Genomic DNA, 19,896 nt, shown 5'->3' with positions numbered 1-19,896 from the left:
TGACTGCCATATCCTGTTGCTAACTTTTGCCTAGTTTTCAACCATGGATGAGATGCTGTCTTACACTATGAGCAGCCCAATAAGACTAATAATAATAAATAATAATCATTAAACATTTAGACTTGGTTTATGTGTGTTAGATGGATTATGTCATTTAATTATCAGAGTAGCGCTTAGGGAAAGGTATCTCCATTATCCTCATTTTACAGATGAGCAAGTCGATGTAAATAGAAAACAGGCAATCCAAAAGTGTATGAGAAGTGGGCAGACCAGGACCAAATTCTGAAACCCCATCACTTAAGCATTTTATACAGCTTCAAGTAACAGAAACCTGAATGACATTGGTTTGAACAAGATAGGAGTTTGTTTTATTGTTTAAAATATACCCCAAACTTTCCTTTGTCTATAGTCTCCTTCCGAATTATGTTTATTAAAATATACATATGCACACTATGACTGTGATAAGAATCTATGACTCTTAAATGGAGTATTTTCTGTAGGATCGTAAGCAACTACTTAGCACAGACTGGCCTAGAAGGGAATAGTAAATTAATTTGGAAATGAGGAACTAAGACAACATCACCTAAGTTTAAAGATAGTGAACTGACTAAACCCCATCTCCATCTTCCAAAATGCTAATTGATAAATGGTTAGTTATTGAGATAGAAATTCTTTCCTTTAGGATAGAGCATTGTGAGTTGTGCATTTTCCTCTTTATGCCTGGTGAAACAAAAATTGCTAATCAGGATAATATCCACCGGAGGCAGTATGTTTCAAATTCAAAAGACTAAAATTCCATGAGCTTATTTATTTCTTTGTATCCCAGTGTTTGAATAAAAACAAAGGGTTTGCTTTTAAACAGTGAGAGAATATTGACTGAAGATTGAGTGAAATACAGTGTGTAGTTTCTTCACCTGATTGACCTTCACCTGATTGAACTTACCTTTGTCTTCTATGCTACCTCAGTTTTTCCATTTAGAAAATGCTGTCATATATGTGGGATTTGTCTGTGGAGTTCATGTCAGTAAAATATATTACAATAGAATGATCATTCATAGGAATTCTGACTAACTCGGTGGTACCTCAGTGTTATTCTGTTCTTACATATGTCTATAGTACAGTTGTTGTTTTACCATGTCATTGTAATATGCTTAATATATCAGACTGTTTTGATAACAAATGAATTTTCAACAGCTTTATATATAAGAACCATGTACTTCCAAACAGATAGTACAGGGGCATCTGGGTGGCTCAGTCTGTTAAGCCTCCACCTTTGGCTTGGGTCATGATCTCACAGCTCATGAGTTTGAGCCACGTTTCAGGCTCTGTGTTGACAGCTCAGAGCCTGGAGTCTGCTTCAGATTCAGGGTCTTCCTTTCTGTCTGCCCCTCCCCTGCTTGCATTCTCTCTCTCTCTCTCTCTCTCTCTCTCAAATATAAATAAACATTAAAAAATTTTTCTTTAAAAAAGTACAAACCCGGGCCAAACCAAATAAATACTTATCCACAGCTTTCTATGTGGAAAATATGTAAACAATTAGACTATACTTACTCCAGGATATTTCTTGGGAGTTTTAGCTCTATTCTTAATAAATCCCTAACATCAGTATATTTTCTAAATGATGGAAGATGTTGGTCAGTTGAATTCTTTTTAAGCAAGGATTTATAGATTGTTTATTTTTGAGCTCAATTCTATATATTATTGTCAAATTTGGCTTTAACTCTTTAAGAGGAAATTGGGGCAATCGCCAAAAGGAGAGTAGTTTGTATCATTTAGGTTCATGAATTAGTTTCTTAGTAGCTGTTTTTAATTCTAATTAGGCAGGTATATTGCATTTTTCTTTTCCCCTTTTTAATGTTAATTTTGCCAAAGATTATTACGTGCACAAAGGAAATATGTATGATAAAGATAATTAATATAAAAAAAAACTTTTGCCCTAATTATTTGAATATTTCATGTGAAAGTATTAAATGGGCCTAAATTGGCTTAATAATTAATTGTCTCAGTTCCTTCTTAGTTTGTATGTTGAAATCATGGCCCTAAACCATTACTAAGAATGCTTCAGCAACAGGAAGTGAACTGAATATTTTGATTACCAACAATTTAGTGACTTCTGGAAATCTGAATTTACTTGTTTTAAAAAAGGTGATTATTTTAGTGTAGAATTTCGTGCGGTAACTTTTTTATCGGTATTCACAATCTGATCATATAAATATTTTTCTAGTGTTGTTTTCCATAAAACAATTTATTTTAGACTGCAACTGGTAGATAATAGGCTTTTGTTTTAGAGGTAAGGATCACTTAATTTTTGTAGTTTCCCAAACAAAACAGTATTGGAGCCTATACCATTCCTCGTAACAGCCCTTCAGTATAGCTGCATCTTGCCATCAAGCCTACTAATCTAAGGAATCTCAATCTTCCTTTCTCTTCTATGAACTACCGTACTTGACAAAAGAGATTTCTAAAGAGATAATTGTATTGATTAATTCAATTTCTGGGCTGAGCATAAGGTTGTAAATTGGAGATCACTCACAGAAATTGAATACAAAGGGAAAATCTTTTTAAGTCTTTTTTTTAGTGTATTGAATGATTTATGCTGAACTCCTAAAAGCTTTCCAACCTCACAGAGCTTCAATAAACTTCTAATGGAGTCCTGAATGCCAGCTCTATTTTTGTTGCTTGTACCGTAGGTGGGAAACCTTTAACTAGGGGGATGAGTCTTGTTTTCATTCTATTGAAAAGCTCCTGTTCTAACACTTAGGGACTTTTAATATTTTAGCTTAAAAGTTTTCTGGTGTAACATAATATACACATATATCTATACGTTTATATATATTGATATATTTTTGCTGAAGTATAAATATGTATTTTATACAATTATATTTAACCAAACTCAATTTTTGTGCATATGTATAGGCAAGCAAGATATCTTCACATGTGTATGCATAGTGTCCATATTCATTATATGTTAGTTGGTTGAGTATTTCATCAGATAATAGGTTCTCTATTGCAGAAACTGTTTTATCCACATTCCATCACCCCCGACAGAGTATAATACGGTGTCTTTTACACAATGGATGCTAAATTAATGGTTGTAGTGAATGGTGACCAAAAGAATACACATTTAATCAGAGATAAATGTACCATTTGATTTTGATACAGGTATACAGAAAGATGTCACTTAAAGAAAGTCCCCTTTATTGTCGATTAGAACTGTTTTATTCCACTTAGATGGAAGCCAGCTCTGCCACTTTTATATAGTTTTATTTATAATTGTGAACATGTAGAACCACATGAGGCCATCAATCAGTAGAGAGATGAGGGCCCAACAGAATTATTTCTGTAGGTGGCCAATTTTTTTTCAATCAAGGACAGCTGAAAGGTCATGATTAAAACAGTGATTTTCCTGAAATTGTAAGTAACTGTTACTGACTGTTTTGCACAAAGATGTCAAAACTACTTTTTCCTCTGAAAAAGAAAATTATAAGTTCTTGAAAATGTTGGCAGTTTTCCAAATTTCACTTGCACTACTGTAATGTATTTTAATTACTGCATTTGAGTCCATTTCTTAAAAAAAATGTAAGAGGCAAAAATAAGTTAGTGTGATAGGAACCATACATAGATTAAACAATAGGCATCTAATGCCTCACTGATAGGTACATATTCATTATTAAATCTCAGCCAAAGCATAGGATTTAACAATTTTTACCCAAAAAGTGTACATAGCATTAATTCATTATTCTATATGAGATGAGGGATTATGTCACTGCATATTTCTAGTAAAACATGGCAGTGATACTCGAGATATTTCAGTAATTTGCTTCACATAGACCAGTTCGCCAAGGCAGCCAAGGATAGCAAATGTTGGTTGTGATTTCTGTAGGTGGCCCTTTATTCTCTGAGTCAGAATTGACTGTATTCCCTGGGTAGTGGCAGGGAGGACTAACTGCTGATTGTCATCATCTTTCAGATGAGGTGTGGACATGAAGTCCTAACCATTTGTAGTCATTAAAGATTCCTCAGAACATTTGTAGCAAGAAGGATTTTAACCGCGGTGTCCTGGTCAGTTTCCAAATCGGGTAATTACATTCTGCCTCCTAATGTCTTCCTGCAGGTTTTGTTTTTGTTTATTTGTTTGTTTGGGATTTTTATTGTTGTCATTGCTTAGATATATGGAGCTGTAGTGTTTTGGGGTGCATCTCTCCTTAGTTTTAAGCTGTCGTGTTCTTTTAATCTTCTATAGACTATACTACAATGGAACTGAAGAGTTTTGTTAGAGGCGTAATCCTTTAGTCTGCATTAATAATTTGTGTTCCATATTTTTATACTCTGTTTTAGTTTAGTTTTTTTTTTAAGGGACCCTTACAAAGGAACAAGTGAAAAGGAATACTGGCAGGAGGTACAGTAGATATGGTGGCTGACATGGGCTGCTATCATGGATATGGCCCAAATATACCTGCTCTTCTTTACCTTGGAGGAAGATGCTGCAAGGCAGAGAAGATAATTGACACTTGCTGAGTTTAGAGAGGAATCACAGGAGAATATGCAGAGTGTTAGTTCACTTAGAATTAAAAAGCGGTAAAGTTCCATTCAAGCCTCAGAATGACATGGTTCGTTTTCATCTTAAATGTCAATCTTTTTTTTCCCTCATTGATAAGCATGTTAAATTTGGATTTGTAAGGCAGAAGGATATGTATCTGATTTTAAGAGCAATATTTTGATATGTCATAATTTTGATGGCCATGTTTTGAATTGGATATTTCACTCATGATCATTTTTTATAATCTACAGAAAGATAAAATTCTATCAAATCAACATTTATTGGATGCCAACCATATTAAAAAGAACCACATTTGATGTATTACTCTTGAAGAGAGTTATTTGGTCCAAAAAAAAAATAGAGCAAAATAAAACAAATAAAAAACTGTATCAAGTATTTATCCTATTATATTCCTACTGGGTTAAAAGTGATTTTTTTGTTGTTGTTTTATTGTAATTTTATTTATTTAACAGAAAATGATAAAACAAAATTCAAAGTAACTGAGTCCTAACCCAAGCATAAATTTCATCCATTAATCTTAAAACTTACCCTGCCAACAGCATTATATGGTAGGAAAAGCATAAGCCCATGTGTCAAAAGAGCTGTTTGTTAATGCTGGCTCTCACGAGTTCTATCATTTCCAAATGGGTAAGTTGCTTAGCTCTCTTGTCCCAGTTTTTTCTTTGTGGAAAAGAATAATTCTCATGTTTTTGACCTACCCACCTAACCAGTTTTAAACAAATGAGAGAAAATACATTTCCTTTTAAAATGAACTCGAAACTGTAATACGGTGCTTTCCTCGCTAAATAATTTATCTGTCATCAGACTGGTTTTTACACATAATCCCCAATTATAAATTACTCTTCATGGCTTTTCTGGAATCTTAGCTTGAGATTAAACCTGCTCTGGGTTCTGTGTGATGGGGCTTTTCACTTCTCCATTCAGCCTCTGAAATGTTCTCTTCCCAATACTGGATAGTTGTGCATTTTCTCTAATACATCTTTTTTTTTTTAATCATATCTGGGACACTTAAGATACACAAATAAAAGACTTTAATACTGCCCTGCCTTGCCCACTGAATCTGAAAATACCTATACCTGATAGGATCAGGGCCCAGCTGTCACTGGGACTACAGACGGCTGAAAACTGAGTATTGGTGAATGTCACCACCAAGGAGTAGACTACTGGAGCATCTCTTAGCAATAAGAGGAAGCTCATACATACACGGGATCAGATGATTTCATGGTAGGCAAATACCTTGCCGTACAGGTGCTGAACGTCTAGCGGTGGGCTGTTCCAGGGAATAAGGGCGCCGTGCCATGACTGGAAACTCCATCCACAGATAGTAAGAAGCAGTCAAACTGATAAACTGTCTGTGAGCATCACAGAGACTTGGCAACGGTAGCAGATTGTCCCAGGAGACTAAATTTTTAACCAAGATTGAAAACCTGATGACAGAGCCTGGAGGTGAAACTCATGGAAACTAAGTGGAGGAAACAAAACTTTACTCCAGTAAGGGAGCAAAATCCAAACACTACGTTACTGACACTGTGCTTTTGCATGAAAAGACAAAAGCAGGCCTCCAGCTGCTAGCACTATGAGGTCTGCCTTTGAGGCCAGACAGTGAACTAACTCATATTGTCTTTGGCTTTCTTGCTCTGAGGTCTTCTCTTGGCTACCTCCTATCTTATTTCCAAATTCATGCAAGGCAGAGAAGAGAGAATTTATATAAATTCTGAGAACACGATCTTCATTTTCTTCTCTTTTTTTCACTTATATATCAACCCAAGGAAGGTTCTGTTTTCTCCCAGCCATCAGCTTTCTCCCCTCAAAGTTCCTGTAACATGTGTATGAAAGTTACACCAAAATTTATTGGTTTAAGACAATTTTAGCACATTTTAACATATGAGATTATGATGGATCTTAAATCTATGTTTTGTCATAATTTAATTGCCAGAGAATTTTTTTTCCTGGGGATACATAAAATACAGGGTTGTCCTCAAATCAATGGCATCTTGGATGCAATACAAAGCTTACCTAACTAGGAGTGTTGCTGCCAACAATGGCTTTAAATACAATCTGAATCATAAAGACATATGATATCAATGATACCACATGATGTCATTGACATTGACTGTCACCAGTGCTTGACAGAGTCCAGTTGTTTGTTAAATCCCCCTAACATCTAAACCACTCTTTCCCTGTCTGGCCACATTCCCCTATTCTCCACATTTCCTCCTATAGAGGAAAAGATCAACCAGAGAAGTCTCTCCAAAGGAGGAGACTCCTATACAGGTTTTTAACAACTATATGTTCTTCATAATAGGAATACATTTATTGCAACTGGCATCTCCTTTCTAATAGAATTTTATGAATCACAGTTTAGGTAATACCTGTCTTCTTCATCTATATACATATATTCATGTGTCTAAAAGTGACATCCTGATGTATGGGAATGAAAACACTATCTTCTTTCTTTAGTGGATCCTATCCCAGTACAGGAGCTTCTCAGGTAATAAACATGTTTTTACAATTCTCCCTGGTTTTCTGATACTGAGGTTTAACTTTAGGTTTTCAATATTGACTTCTTTGAATACGATATCCTCCCCAAATTCTCATTTTGATCTAAAAGAAGCACAAATTCCTAACTAGGACTTTGAATAACACATGGATTTGATTTTATCTTATTGCCTAACTGAAAGGAAACATATTTGCAAGGTAATTACATCCTTGGTTAAATTTCCTCATTTTAATTAACATACCTTTTGTTCTGTCACTAACAGAAGTCCTTCTACTCTTATTGTTAAGAGTTATAGTATTTCTATCATTGGTAAGCTTAGTATTTCAAATGTGTTGAATATTGGAATTTGTCTCAATATGTCTTAATATTTGAGCAATGTCTTGATTTCATGATTTTTACATTTTTAAAATATTTTTTAAGTTTATTTTGAGAGGGAGAGAGAATGACAAGGAGGGCCAGACGGAGAGAGGGATAGAGAGAATCCCAGGCAGGCTCCAAACGGTCAGTGCAGAACCCAATGTGGGCTCAAACCCACAAATGGTGAGATCATGACCTGAGCTGAAACCAGGAGTCGGGAGCTTAACTGATTGAGCCACCCAGGCACTCCATGATTTGATTTATTATATATTTATTATATGTATAATTCTTCACATAATTTTTTTAGAAAGAAAATGGGGGACACCTGGGTGACTCGGTCAGTTAAGCGTCCGACTTTGGCTCTGGTCATGATCTTGTGGTTCATAAATTCAAGCCCCATATTGGGCTCTGCATTGGTAGTAAGGAGCCTGCTTTAGATTCGTGCTCTCTCTCCTTCTCTCTCTCTCTCTCTGTCCCTTCCCCAGTTGTACTCTTTCTCTCTCTCTCTCAGAAATAAATAAACTTAAAAATGAAAAAGTTACAAATAGTAAAAAATACAAAAAAAAAATGGTATATGGGCCCAGTGAGAAAGAAAGTACAGTATGACTTGACTTGAAAAATGAAATGAAAGATTTGTGGACAAGAGCTAGGACTATAGACCAAGACAGAATAGCTGTATATAATAAAGATTTGTCAAATTTGATAAACTGCTTTTCCTAGACACAAAGACTTCCTTTGAAGGTGGTACTGAGCTTCCATGGAGAGATAATCGGGTGTTGTGATGAGACCATCTATGTAAGACTTGAGAACACACTTACTTGTGGTTCTTGCTTAGAAACAATCTACTCATTTAGCACTACATTCATAGCTGGTTCAGTGTTAGCATGATTGAAATCACCTATCAACAGCACCCCAAGGAAGAGTATGTATCCTGAACATCGCTGATTACATGAATGTGAGAAACAGCTCTCTTATTAAAAGAGAGAGAGAGAGAGAGAGAGAGAGAGAGAGAGAGAGAGAATTTCACAGAATTTCAAACTTATAAATTTAAAAGACAAATAGGGTTTATTTAATATGGATAGATCTCTGACTCTCAGGCCTTTGAAGTATTTGAGAACAGACAGGTTCCTGTTTGTTATGCTTTCATCATATATTTCAGAAATTAGAAGTCAGGGAGAGACTGTGGATGCTGAATGTCTGTACTATCGTAAGAGTTCAAGTTCTAACAACTATCTCAAAGCCCTGTTATTAAGGAAGTTTTCAATAATTGCTAAGGATTGAGAGGAAGCTTTGAGATACATATGGGGAAAAGCTCTTGTAGCAAAAATGAGATGGGATATGGTAGACTTCGTGCAGGCATTCAGTTTACAGTTTCTATGCTTGTAGATATTCCTTTTTTTGTTTCTGGTAGAATATCTATCATGCGGTATCATGAAACCTAATGGAAAATCATTTTCAACAAATCATTTTTAGAAATCACTTTCCTATAACGACACATTTCCTTTATTAGAAGAGAATGGTGCAGGTCATTGTCACTTACCTACAGCATTTTATTAACCTCTTAACTGGTGTCTCTACTTCCAGGCTCTTTCTATGATAATGTACTGTGCACACTACAAATGGATTAGTCTCACTAAATCACTGCTCTGGTCCTGTAACTCCCCTGCTCAAAAATGGTTAATGTCTCCCTGAGTGACCTGTTGGATGACATCTACACTTAACAGCCTGATATTCAAGACCCTATATGCACAGGCCCTGTCCTTGATACTGTGGCCAGCCATTAGCTCAAGTTTACATGTCTTCCTCTTTATAAAATCTTCACTGACTATTTTGAAAGCAGAGTTTTCTTTCTTAACTTTTAAATATTGAATAGATGTTGGTTGGTAAACTGATCCTGTTTCTCCATGCAGTCTATACATAATAGATGCATTTATTACTACAAAGAATAAACATACATTGGATAAATCGGTAATAATTCTTGGATATAAATACCTCAAAGTATTGATTATTCAGGGAACTCTTTGTCGTTTGTGCGTTTTCCAAAACTTTGCTTTTCTTGCTTCATCCTCAGGCTTCCTAACTTAGGCTTTTTTGCCTTATTCATTTAAATTCTAATTTAGGAAGTACACAGGAAGAAATGAAGCATTCAAATCACTTGAAAAGAGAAGAGAAGCATTCAGCCTTTGTTCACTCCTGGCTTTTGATCATAACTATAATTCTCTGTAAGCAATCCAATAAAACTTCCCATTGAGTTGCACTTGTGTTTCCTTTGAGCTCGAATTTACAGCCTACCATCGGTAGATTAAAAATCCATTAAAATCTATAAGAACAGCAGAAGTTACATATTCCTTTTGCTGTAGTAAAGATTTTTCTGAAAGATTTTACATTAAAACTCTGTTGCTAAGTAGTGATATTAATAGGCCATTTTAAAGTCAAACTTGGCTTGTCCTTAAGGCACAGAAGACTGCACAAGGAATAGTTTCTCATATTCCATGAGATTGCATTTTGGACAGATGACTGAGACACAGTTGATTTTTTTTTTCTCATGTCAGAAAGACAATGCTAGACTCCATTAACAAACGCAGACAACCTCAAGGATAAGTGGTAATGAGGATAGTTGGCAAAGAGCATGCTAGGAAGGGGTGATAATAGATTCAGAGAAAGAGTGCCCAAGTAATTGTCCTGTAGATAGTGAGAAATATGAAACTGGAAGAAGGGTGAGAGGTGAAGGATAGAGATGTAAATCTAAACTAATATATAGATTAATAGTAACCAAAAAATCACAATGCCTAATTTTATAAAAACACTCAGATAAAGTACAGATCTGAAGAAAATGTATTTCTGTCATTGCCTTTTCAAACTGATGCTTCTCTTTGAATGGGATGGTTTATGCTCTTTGCTATAAATTAACATGCTCTCAGCATCTTACTATATTTGCAGATATTTAAGAAGTAAATTTAATGTTGAGATGTCATGTTTATAGCTCAGAAGGCAACAAAGCTTTAACGGGTTAGAATACTATGTTTTCTTATTTTCTTAGGTGATTTTCCATTACCGGTTTTAGCTCTATCAGCTACACTAATGAAATATGATACTATTAGATATTTCCTCTAGAATTATCTGTCTACTGGAAACGAAGCTACTCTTCTTAGCTAACCAAAGTAAAAGTCCTGGATATAATATCCTTGGGGTGGGATTGATTTTTTTAAGCCAGAGTTATTTCTTTTTAAAACTGTTCAAGAGTCTTTAAAATGTCCAAAGCCCCAAGTATATCTGAGTTTAATATTATATTGCAGTCAGGTTGTGACTCCATTGCTAAAGCTTCAGAAGGATCCTGGGCAGTGCTGCAATTCATATTTTTTCCTGTGAAAGTTGATATCTGGTTTGCTTCATGCAAGTACATCAATCCAGTGATGAAGAAAAACACACCATGTCAATAACAATCATTGTCTTTGCAAAGGAGAAAGGTGTATGATCAGAGAACAAAGCCATCAAAGCATTGTTAAGTAGCCGTATTATTATAGTATGGGACAAATTGATCATGCTCTTGTGTTTTTCCTCTCCTAATGGTTCACATCCTGATCATGCTGAGATCAATTTGGAATCCTCCTTGTTCTTCCTGATGATCTTATATACCTTTTTCTACATTTTAATCATTCTCCTGCCCAGAATTTCTGTTGAAAATTTACCCTACTTTTACTTTTTATCAATATGTTTTGTCATGTTTTTGTTTGTATGTTTTTCCTACAAAAGGATCCCATGTTCATTGGGGATAGACTGGGGGTGGGGAAAGCAAAAAGAAGAAAATAATATTAAAAACACAACTTTATGGGGGGTGGGAGGGAGGGGAGGGTGGGTGATGGGTAGTGAGGAGGGGACCTTTTGGGATGAGCACTGGGTGTTGTATGGAAACCAATTTGACAATAAATTTCATATATTGAAAAAAATAAAAAATAAAAACACAACTTTAATTCTACTAACCAAAGGAGATAACAAATAAGATTTTCATTTTGTATTTTAAAAAGTAAATTTGTGTACTAGTCAAGATATAATGTGTATTAACAACATATATGTTTTGTATAGAAACTGATTCATACTGTAATTTTTTTAAATGTGTATTTATCTATTTGGTGGGGTGAGGAGCAGAGAGAGAGAGGAAGGGAGGATCCCAAGCAGGCTCTATGCTATCAGCACAGAACCTGGTGTGGGACCTAATTCCATAACCCTTGGTTCATGACCTGAGCCATGAGTCAGATGCTTAACCAACTGAGACACCCAGGCACCCCTATACTGTAATGTTTTAGAGCCTAATTTTTTATTTGATGATATGAACATCTTCTCATGTAGCTAAATATTCTTTATGCATTAGTTTCATGACTGCATAATATTTTTTATTCTACCATTTGAATGTATCAGAGTTAATGCAACAAATCCCTTGTTGGGGGGCAACTAGTTTTGCTTTCTCATTCCTGTTTTCTATTCCCATTGCCATTCCTAGAGGCAAAGCTCTCATCATACCTTGCTTGGACTATTTTAGTATTAATGCAATTGATGGATTGTGTCTAGTAAACTGATAATTCCATAAATGTAAAACAAAACAAAAAAATTTGAATAACTCATAAGATTGTGGCATGAACAAAGGCTTTGATCACTCTCCGTTTGCTTCAGAATAAAGTTCCCATTTCTTAGCATTCATGTTGATTCTTTTCTGATTTACTCATACCACCTTTATGATTTAACCTACATTCACTTACCTCGTATTATTCCTTTTTTTAATTATTTTTAAAATTTTATTGTTATTTTTTAAGTAAGCTTTACGCCCAACGTGGGTCTTGAACTCATGACCCCAAGATCAAAATTGCATGCTCTCCTGACTAAGATGGCCAGGGGCCTGTATCTTAGACTCTTCTTGATTCTCTAAGTACTACTTCAATGTCCTTGTTGTTTCTTTGTGCCAAGAACACCTTTTCTTTTGTTTCTACCTGTTGATACCTCACTTATTCTTTAAAGAGGAGGTAAATTCACCTCCCACATTCTCCCAGTGAAATTTATTGCTTCCTCCTCTATGTCCCTGTAGCATTTTGTTGTTGCCTCTCCTATGTAATCTAGTGGGGGGAATATAACAAGCATCATCTGAGTATAAAGGCAAGATCTGTCTCTAATGTTTCCATCTTAGTTTCATCCTTCACTCATTTGTTTGACAAATATTATTAAGTATCTTCTGTGTGCCAGGCCTTCTGTGGAACTCTGGGATTCAACAACAAACAAATACTAGTCTTTATTATGGAATGTCTATATGCCAGGCAGTGCTCCAAGTGCTTTACATGTGTGAGCTCATTTAATCCTCACAACAGGTTCTATTACTCTCCCCCTTTTATGAATGAGGAAATTATGGTACAAGAAGTTCAGCACATGTGAAGGTCTCACAGCAAGGGAGTAGCAAAGCAGGAGTTCAAATCCAGGTGGTCTGGTTCCAGAATGTGTTCTCATAGTCAATATGAGGCTTTATCACCTCCTAAAACAAACAGCATTAGACACAAACTTTGCCTTTCTGGAACTTTCAAGCAAATGGGAAAGACATGTATCCAATAAACAGTAACACAATCACTTGATCTTAGCCAAAAGGCCAAGAAGCGATTAAACAGCAATACAATCAAAACCAAAATTACATATAGTAAGTGCTATGAAGAGGATGTGCACAGTACTATGCAAAATAATAACAGTTTTTTACATGCTTGTGGGAGTTAGGTTATGTTTTCTCATTTTCTTCCTAACAGTGTGCCATTTGAAGTTAAGTCTGTAGGAGAAGGAGTTAACCATGTACAGAAGGGTGAGAAACATGACCCCAGGTGCAGGAAACTGTGCAAAAGCTCTGTGGACAGAGGGAATATGGCATGTGGAAGGGCCTAAGAACCAGCTGCATGGCTGGATAGAGGCCGAGTTTGTAAATAGATGGGACCAGAGTCCTTTAGGCAATGCTAAATCTTGTCTGTTGTATTAGCAGTGGGAAGTGACTGTCTTTAAGGCGGGAATTCACGAGCATATTTTTACTTTCTAAAAACTTCTCTGGCTGCAGTAGAGAAGAATTTGTACAAGGGGAGTGAGATAATGTATTTCAAAGTGTCTAGCACAGTGTCAAGCTTACTGTGAGCACTTAATAAACACTGATATCCTTCTTCATTATTTTATTCACCAGATTTTATGCACTAAGACACTGTTGTGTAAAATATCACAAAACAATAAATGCTTGTTGATTGACTGACTGAGTGAATAAATCATTATAGAGACTTTTCTTGAAGATTTCCAGAGACAAGGAACGCTGTGTCACATAAAGCAGTCCATTAAACAGCTTTATGTGTGAGGATATATTTTCTCGTTCTGAACCAAAAAGCTAACTTCCTATAATTCTACTTCATTTTGCCTCTGGACCTGTACAGAATAGTATAAATCCTCTTCTGTGGTAATCTTTCAAATAATCGAAGGCACTTATTTGAAATATTTCTGTTCCAGATCCTTCAGGCACATAATGTATCACCCAGATTCTGCCTCACTCTGGTTGTCATCCTGAATACCCTTTCTTTTTTCAGCTGTAACACTCAGAATCAAAACAGCCCCTGTGCGAGGCACATGGGTGGCTCAGTTGGTTGAGTGTCCAACTTTGGCTCAGGTCATGATCTCATGGTTGGTGAGTTTGAGCCCCGTGTCAGGCTCTGTGCTGACAGCTCAGAGCCTGGAACCTGCTTCGGATTCTGTGTCTCCCCCTCCTTCTCTGCCCCTCCCCTGCTTGTGCTCTCTCTCTCAAAAATAAATAAACGTTTAAAAAATTTAAAAAACAAAACAGCCCCTGTGCTCAACGTACAGAAGTAATAAGGCTATTAGCATCTTTATTTGAAGTGACTACTCTAATTAATGCCACACACAATTACATGAGCTGTTTGGAAAGTGATGTAATATGTTAACTCATGTTGAATTCACAATCTGCCAAAACCCTTATCTAAACTGCTTGAACCCGTTTCTCTTTCGCTTTTATGTTTGTACAGGTAGATTGTGTTGGCTTCTCTTGCCAGCTTTACATTTATCAATATTGAATTTAAATGTAATAATTTTTGGTGAAATCTTTTTGAATAGGGATTCTACTATCATCTTCTAGTATATTAGTTATTTCTCCAGGATTTTTGTTTTGTTCGTATTTGCATAATTTTTTTATAACTTTAGTTTTGTTATTGATAATACAACAAATGAGATTAACAAAGTTGGAGCTCTTATTTTACTAAAGATTTCTTTCTGGTTTGCACTGGTACTTGGCTGGATGTCATTTGATTAGTACATTTTTCCATCCTGTAATTTTTTTTCTTTAAAGGCCCTCCTGAAAATCAGAATCAAGTCATTTTGCTGATTCCCTGGTTGAATTAAACCTTTTGAACAAAGACAATGCATATAATATGAAAAAATATATACAGTAAAGTAAATAATAACAATCACTGCCTAAAGAGTGGGAACTCTATGTCAGGCACGCTTCTGAGTGCTTTAATACATTAACTCAAATAATTTGCATGCATAAAAAATTAATACATTAACTCAAATAATTTAATACATCAACTCAAATAATTCGCATGCACAAAACTATGAAAGAAGTACTACTGATACCCACATTTTACAGAAGAAAAATCTGAGGCACAGAAGTCGAATCATTTACCAACATAGTATAGCTAAAAAGTGGTGGAGTCAGGATTTAAACTCTTGCAGTTTGAGTCCAGATTCTGTGCTCAAGCCATGTTGATTTAGCAACCATTCCTTGTTATGTATTATAGAAAAACACAATCAAAACAGTAAAATAATGTGGTACTTTGGATAAGAATTATTTGGGAATTTTTGAAAATTGCCTTTTTGTCCCTAATATTCCATGTGTGTAGGACTTTTCCAGTATGTTGCTTTAAGCCCCAGATAATTCATACACTATATATTTAAAACGATTTACTAGGTATCTGCTGTCTAGAGAAACTACAGATAAGGAAACTCTGACTCAGACAAATTACGTGCAGGACAGTTCAGTTCTGTTCCTTATGGGGCACTGGCAACAATAGCAAATGCAACATAAATGCATCTGTGGGGAAAGACAGGGGGACCTATGTAGTCATTCACTGGATGCATGGATGCAAGAAAACGCATACATACTATTTTCAATATGTTTTTTTTTTAAATTGTGGCAATGTCAGCTGTTTGTGAACTGGAAAGAAAACTAGGATTCAAAATATTTTTTTGAATGTCCAGTGCTAAATACTTAGTGGTTGCCTTACATTTTGGTGCTGGATTATGGTTCTCAGCTTCTTTGTGGGAGAAATCTCATAATTGATGCAAATTATAGTTCTGGTAAATGTGGCAGTATTTCCATAAGAATTAACCATTTGGAAATTTGGATTTTTTTTTCTAATCATATAGTTAGGACTTTTACAATGAATTATATCTGTATCAAAAATCCATCATTAAGATGTGCTGGAAACAGTTTTACTTTCACTGAAAGTATCCTGTAGGTGAGAAAGAGAATATCTCAATGGCATATATTTTTCTTTTTGGCTCCATCAACAATAACAACATCCTAATTTGGACAGCTAATATGCTTAAGTATTCTCTGAAAAGCTATAATATATTCGAACTGTTTAGTTGCTCTCACAAATCATTTTGCTTTACAGCTTTGATCTTGAAATATGTGGACTGATGTCTGATTTATGCTCTCGGCCCTTCTTGTAGATAGTTAAGTGTTCTTGCTTAATGTTATTAAATAAGCCCAAAGCTGCAAATGGGCCTCCTTCAATCAGGGCATTTAAAAAAGACCTTTCCCTTTAAATTGTATACCTTGTCCTTTTGGGTAGTTTTGCTGTGGTTCACTAATGCCTTTTTGTCCTTAGGGTAGTATTTGTTCATTGTCATTTTCACTTGTCATCTCCTGAAATCTCTTGATCTTGATTTATAACTATTATCTCTAAAAATTTAGAGGGTGATATTCAAAGAAGGTTATTTAGTGAAAATATAGATGAGGAAACTCTGACTTAGACAAATTGCATGCAAGGCATGTAAGCTCTATTGTTCTTTACAACCCATGAGTTGTCTTCCTATTTAATTCTAAATAGAAGGCACTTCATAGAAAACAAATCTGGCACCATACAAGAATAAAATGTTGAGTTAGTTTTACATTGTACATACGTGGAGCTACAAACTGGGGAGGTCATAAACATACCCATTTGAAAACTCTAGACCAAATTCTTTTTTTTCTTTAATGTTTATTTTTGAGAAAGAGACAGAGTGTGAGCTGGGGAGGGGCAGGGAGAGAGGGAAACACAGAATCCAAAGCAGGCTACAGGCTCTGAGCTGTCAGCACCGAGCCTAATGTGGGGCTCGAACCCACAAAGTGTGAGATCATGACCTGACCCGACACCAAAGTTGGATACACTTAACTGACTGAGCCACCCAGGTGCCCCTAAGACCAAATTCTAAGAAGGCATATGTGGAAGGCTACTTTTGAATTATGATCATTCATTTTATGCTTCTTTCCCCCCAAACTTTCATCTGTCTAAAGGGAATATCTTTATCTTACTCATTTTTGTTTACCAGAACCTAGAACAATATATCCAGTACACTTAAAAAAAAAAGAACAATAATATTGAATGTTTTTAAATTGTTTACTATGTGCCAGTCACCAGTCTAGGTTCTTCCCATGTACCATGTCATTCAATTGTCACAATTCTAAAAGGCAGGCCCTATTATGATCCTCTGTATATAAGAGGAAGTGAGGCACACTCATGATCACATAGAAGTCGAAGTGTATACACTGAAACAGTATAAATAGGTAAGGAGAAGAGAATCTATATTTGTTATTTCTATATGTTTATTAGTGAGCTGTATCTTACTAGTCAGTCACAAATTCTGCCCTGGTTATCCTCGGTGAATGAAAGTTGAGGCAGGATTGGTTGACTGAATATTGAATGACAGGGTATGATATTCAAACCTACAAGAGTAGAGAAGAAAGAGGAATCATAATTAACTAGGCACTATCTAATTTGCATTTCAGTGGAATCAAGCCCACTTGAAGGAGTCCGCTCACAGAGTTAATTTTAAGGTGAATATCTGGTATCATGAATTCTTGGAAAATCCCAGTAAGCCCTATAATTAGGGCCAATGCACTGTTGTTCAGCAATGTGCAGTGCAGCCAGTTTTTCCTTTGGCATCATAACATCTGTTACCTCTTCAGGTGAGATGCGGAGGATGTAGGCAGCTTGTACTGAGAGCTATGCGATATGAAAAATTCTTCTCTTTAAACACTAGAATCACCCTGATGGTAAGATGCTCACACTGTGAGCGACACAATGAGATCTGAGTGTAGAAGATGACAGACTGACACCTCCCATTTCATGCTTACTCTGGGCCATGAGTGGGCTGACTAGCATGGTGATGGAATTATACTAGTTACATTAACTACTTAAACTTTTGCAATATCATGCTTTAACTTCTATGCAGTTTGAATTTATGCTTTACGAAATTTGGATGGAGGAGAACGGGCTGAGGAAGAAACCCGAAAGAATGTTGACTAAGAGAACAGACGAGGAGACACAGGCATACCAGATGTAAAGGGGACTCAGTGCATGCCCCAGCATTGTTAAGGGATTACAAATTTCAAACTGGGCCAAATGGGACTTTGAAAAGTCTGTATAGTAACTACAGATCCTCAGACTTAAGCTTTAGAAGCTTATTAGCAATTGTTCTTCTAGGAGTCAGTAGATCCCAGGGAGTAATTTGTGCTAACCAAATATACAAAAAGCTGACAGATATGTTTATGCTGAGACATTTAATTATCAAGATAACTAGAAATCTCGTCAGTAGAAAGGTTTCCTTTGGCCACTTGTTAATACGTTTCTAAAGATTATTTCCTGGACATGGAAGGAGGGTGAAGGCAGTGAGATAGTTTTAACTGAAGTATGGTGAGATCGTTTTTCACTAGGCTTGGAGGCAAATATACCCTCCTCTCTCCTAGAAGAGTTAATTCAGTAATTCACTAAATAGACCAGAATACTCAGCCAACTATCAAGGTAACTTATCAGGGCACCTTTTCCATGGAAAGTGTTAAAAAATAAAGGGTTTTTTTGGGTTTTTTTTTGTTTGTTTTTTAATCGGCTCCTTTCCTTTTGGTTTTCGAGATACCATTCGGTTACATAAAGAGTTATAAAAAGAGCTCTATAATGTTAAATGTTTATTTAGCTCACAGTTTAACTTGTGTTAGTTATATTTTAGGTTTCTTGATAACCTTTGAGATATTTAATTAGATCTAAGAGACACTATAATATCATGTATATGTTGATAAACCATTACTCTAGGTCAGTTCTTTTTCCTGCAGATGGTAGAGCCTATCCATTTACATTGCTTTTTTTTTTAAATTAACCTTGCTGTTGGAAGATTATACACTGTGAAACTGTCCTCCAAACCCCTCCTGCTTGCAGCCCATCAAAGATGGGCATCATGGGAAGGACACGGGTTTTGAAGTTAGGCAGACCTAGATGAAAACACTACTTGAGTGATCTTAGGATCACTACTTGATCTCTCTCATGGTTTCCCCATCTGTAAAATGGGAATAATTAAACTTATTGTATAGGGTTGCATATAATTCAATAAAAATAGTAGGTGCTAAGTAACTTAGCTTTGTTTTCTATACAAAAAGAAATTGTAGAAGGAAAACAAAAGAAAAATTCCTTAAATCGTTTTAACAAGAGTTTTTACCAAGGGGCCAAATCTGCCTACACAGTTTTTTGAATCATTTTGGAAGTAATTGCCAACTTTAAACACCAGTAAATGTCATCTAAAAATCTGTATTTCTCACTTTTCTTGAGAAGTGTATCTTCTGGGACACAGTGTCCCCAATTCTGTGCTGAACAGTGGGCAGCAGTGGAGTATCTGCTGTTCCTCTGGACAGGGCATTTACTCAACAGTTCACTGCAGACCCACGAGCCCATGGCACTCACTCAAATGACCTCTCTAGGTCTTTGCATTTGGGCCTCCTTCACTACATTATCCTTATCCTAATAACTCTTCATTTCATGATATTTTGACCAAAGAAAAATGAATGTGAGTAGAAACAGATACTGCAGTGCTTAAATTAAAAAAAAAAAATCATGCTCTTGTTTTGATACTGTGTTTAAGGAAAGTGTGATCATACTTTCCAAATTAAAAACGGACCTGACTCATGATCTGAAGATGACACTGAATATTTAATTATTTCATGAGACTTCCATAGAGGAACTTTGTTACTGTGGCTTTGAACCACATAGACACCCAGGTAATGGTGCTGACTGATTTCTGTGGGTTGTCAAGGTAGTGCTCACAGTTTCATCGCCCCTGTCTGGGCTGCCTTGGAGTCTGGTGACAAGTATACACCATTTGTAAAATTAAAGTGCTATGTTCATCCTTGAAACAAATGGCAAAGCTATTTAGG

General features: G+C 35.8%; 1 protein-coding gene and 1 pseudogene across 11 annotated transcripts in view; one reads left to right on the top strand and one right to left on the bottom strand.

Moving 5' to 3' along the window:
* Positions 1-19,896, top strand: part of SOX5 (SRY-box transcription factor 5) — a 1,003,938-nt gene that overhangs the window by 350,172 nt on the left and 633,870 nt on the right. The window lies entirely within an intron of this gene.
* Positions 12,918-13,056, bottom strand: LOC122225784 (annotated as a pseudogene).

This window comes from Panthera leo, chromosome B4, assembly GCF_018350215.1.
Source record: "Panthera leo isolate Ple1 chromosome B4, P.leo_Ple1_pat1.1, whole genome shotgun sequence".
NCBI classification, from domain to species: domain Eukaryota; kingdom Metazoa; phylum Chordata; class Mammalia; order Carnivora; family Felidae; genus Panthera; species Panthera leo.
This window is presented reverse-complemented; position numbering and strand designations above follow the sequence as displayed.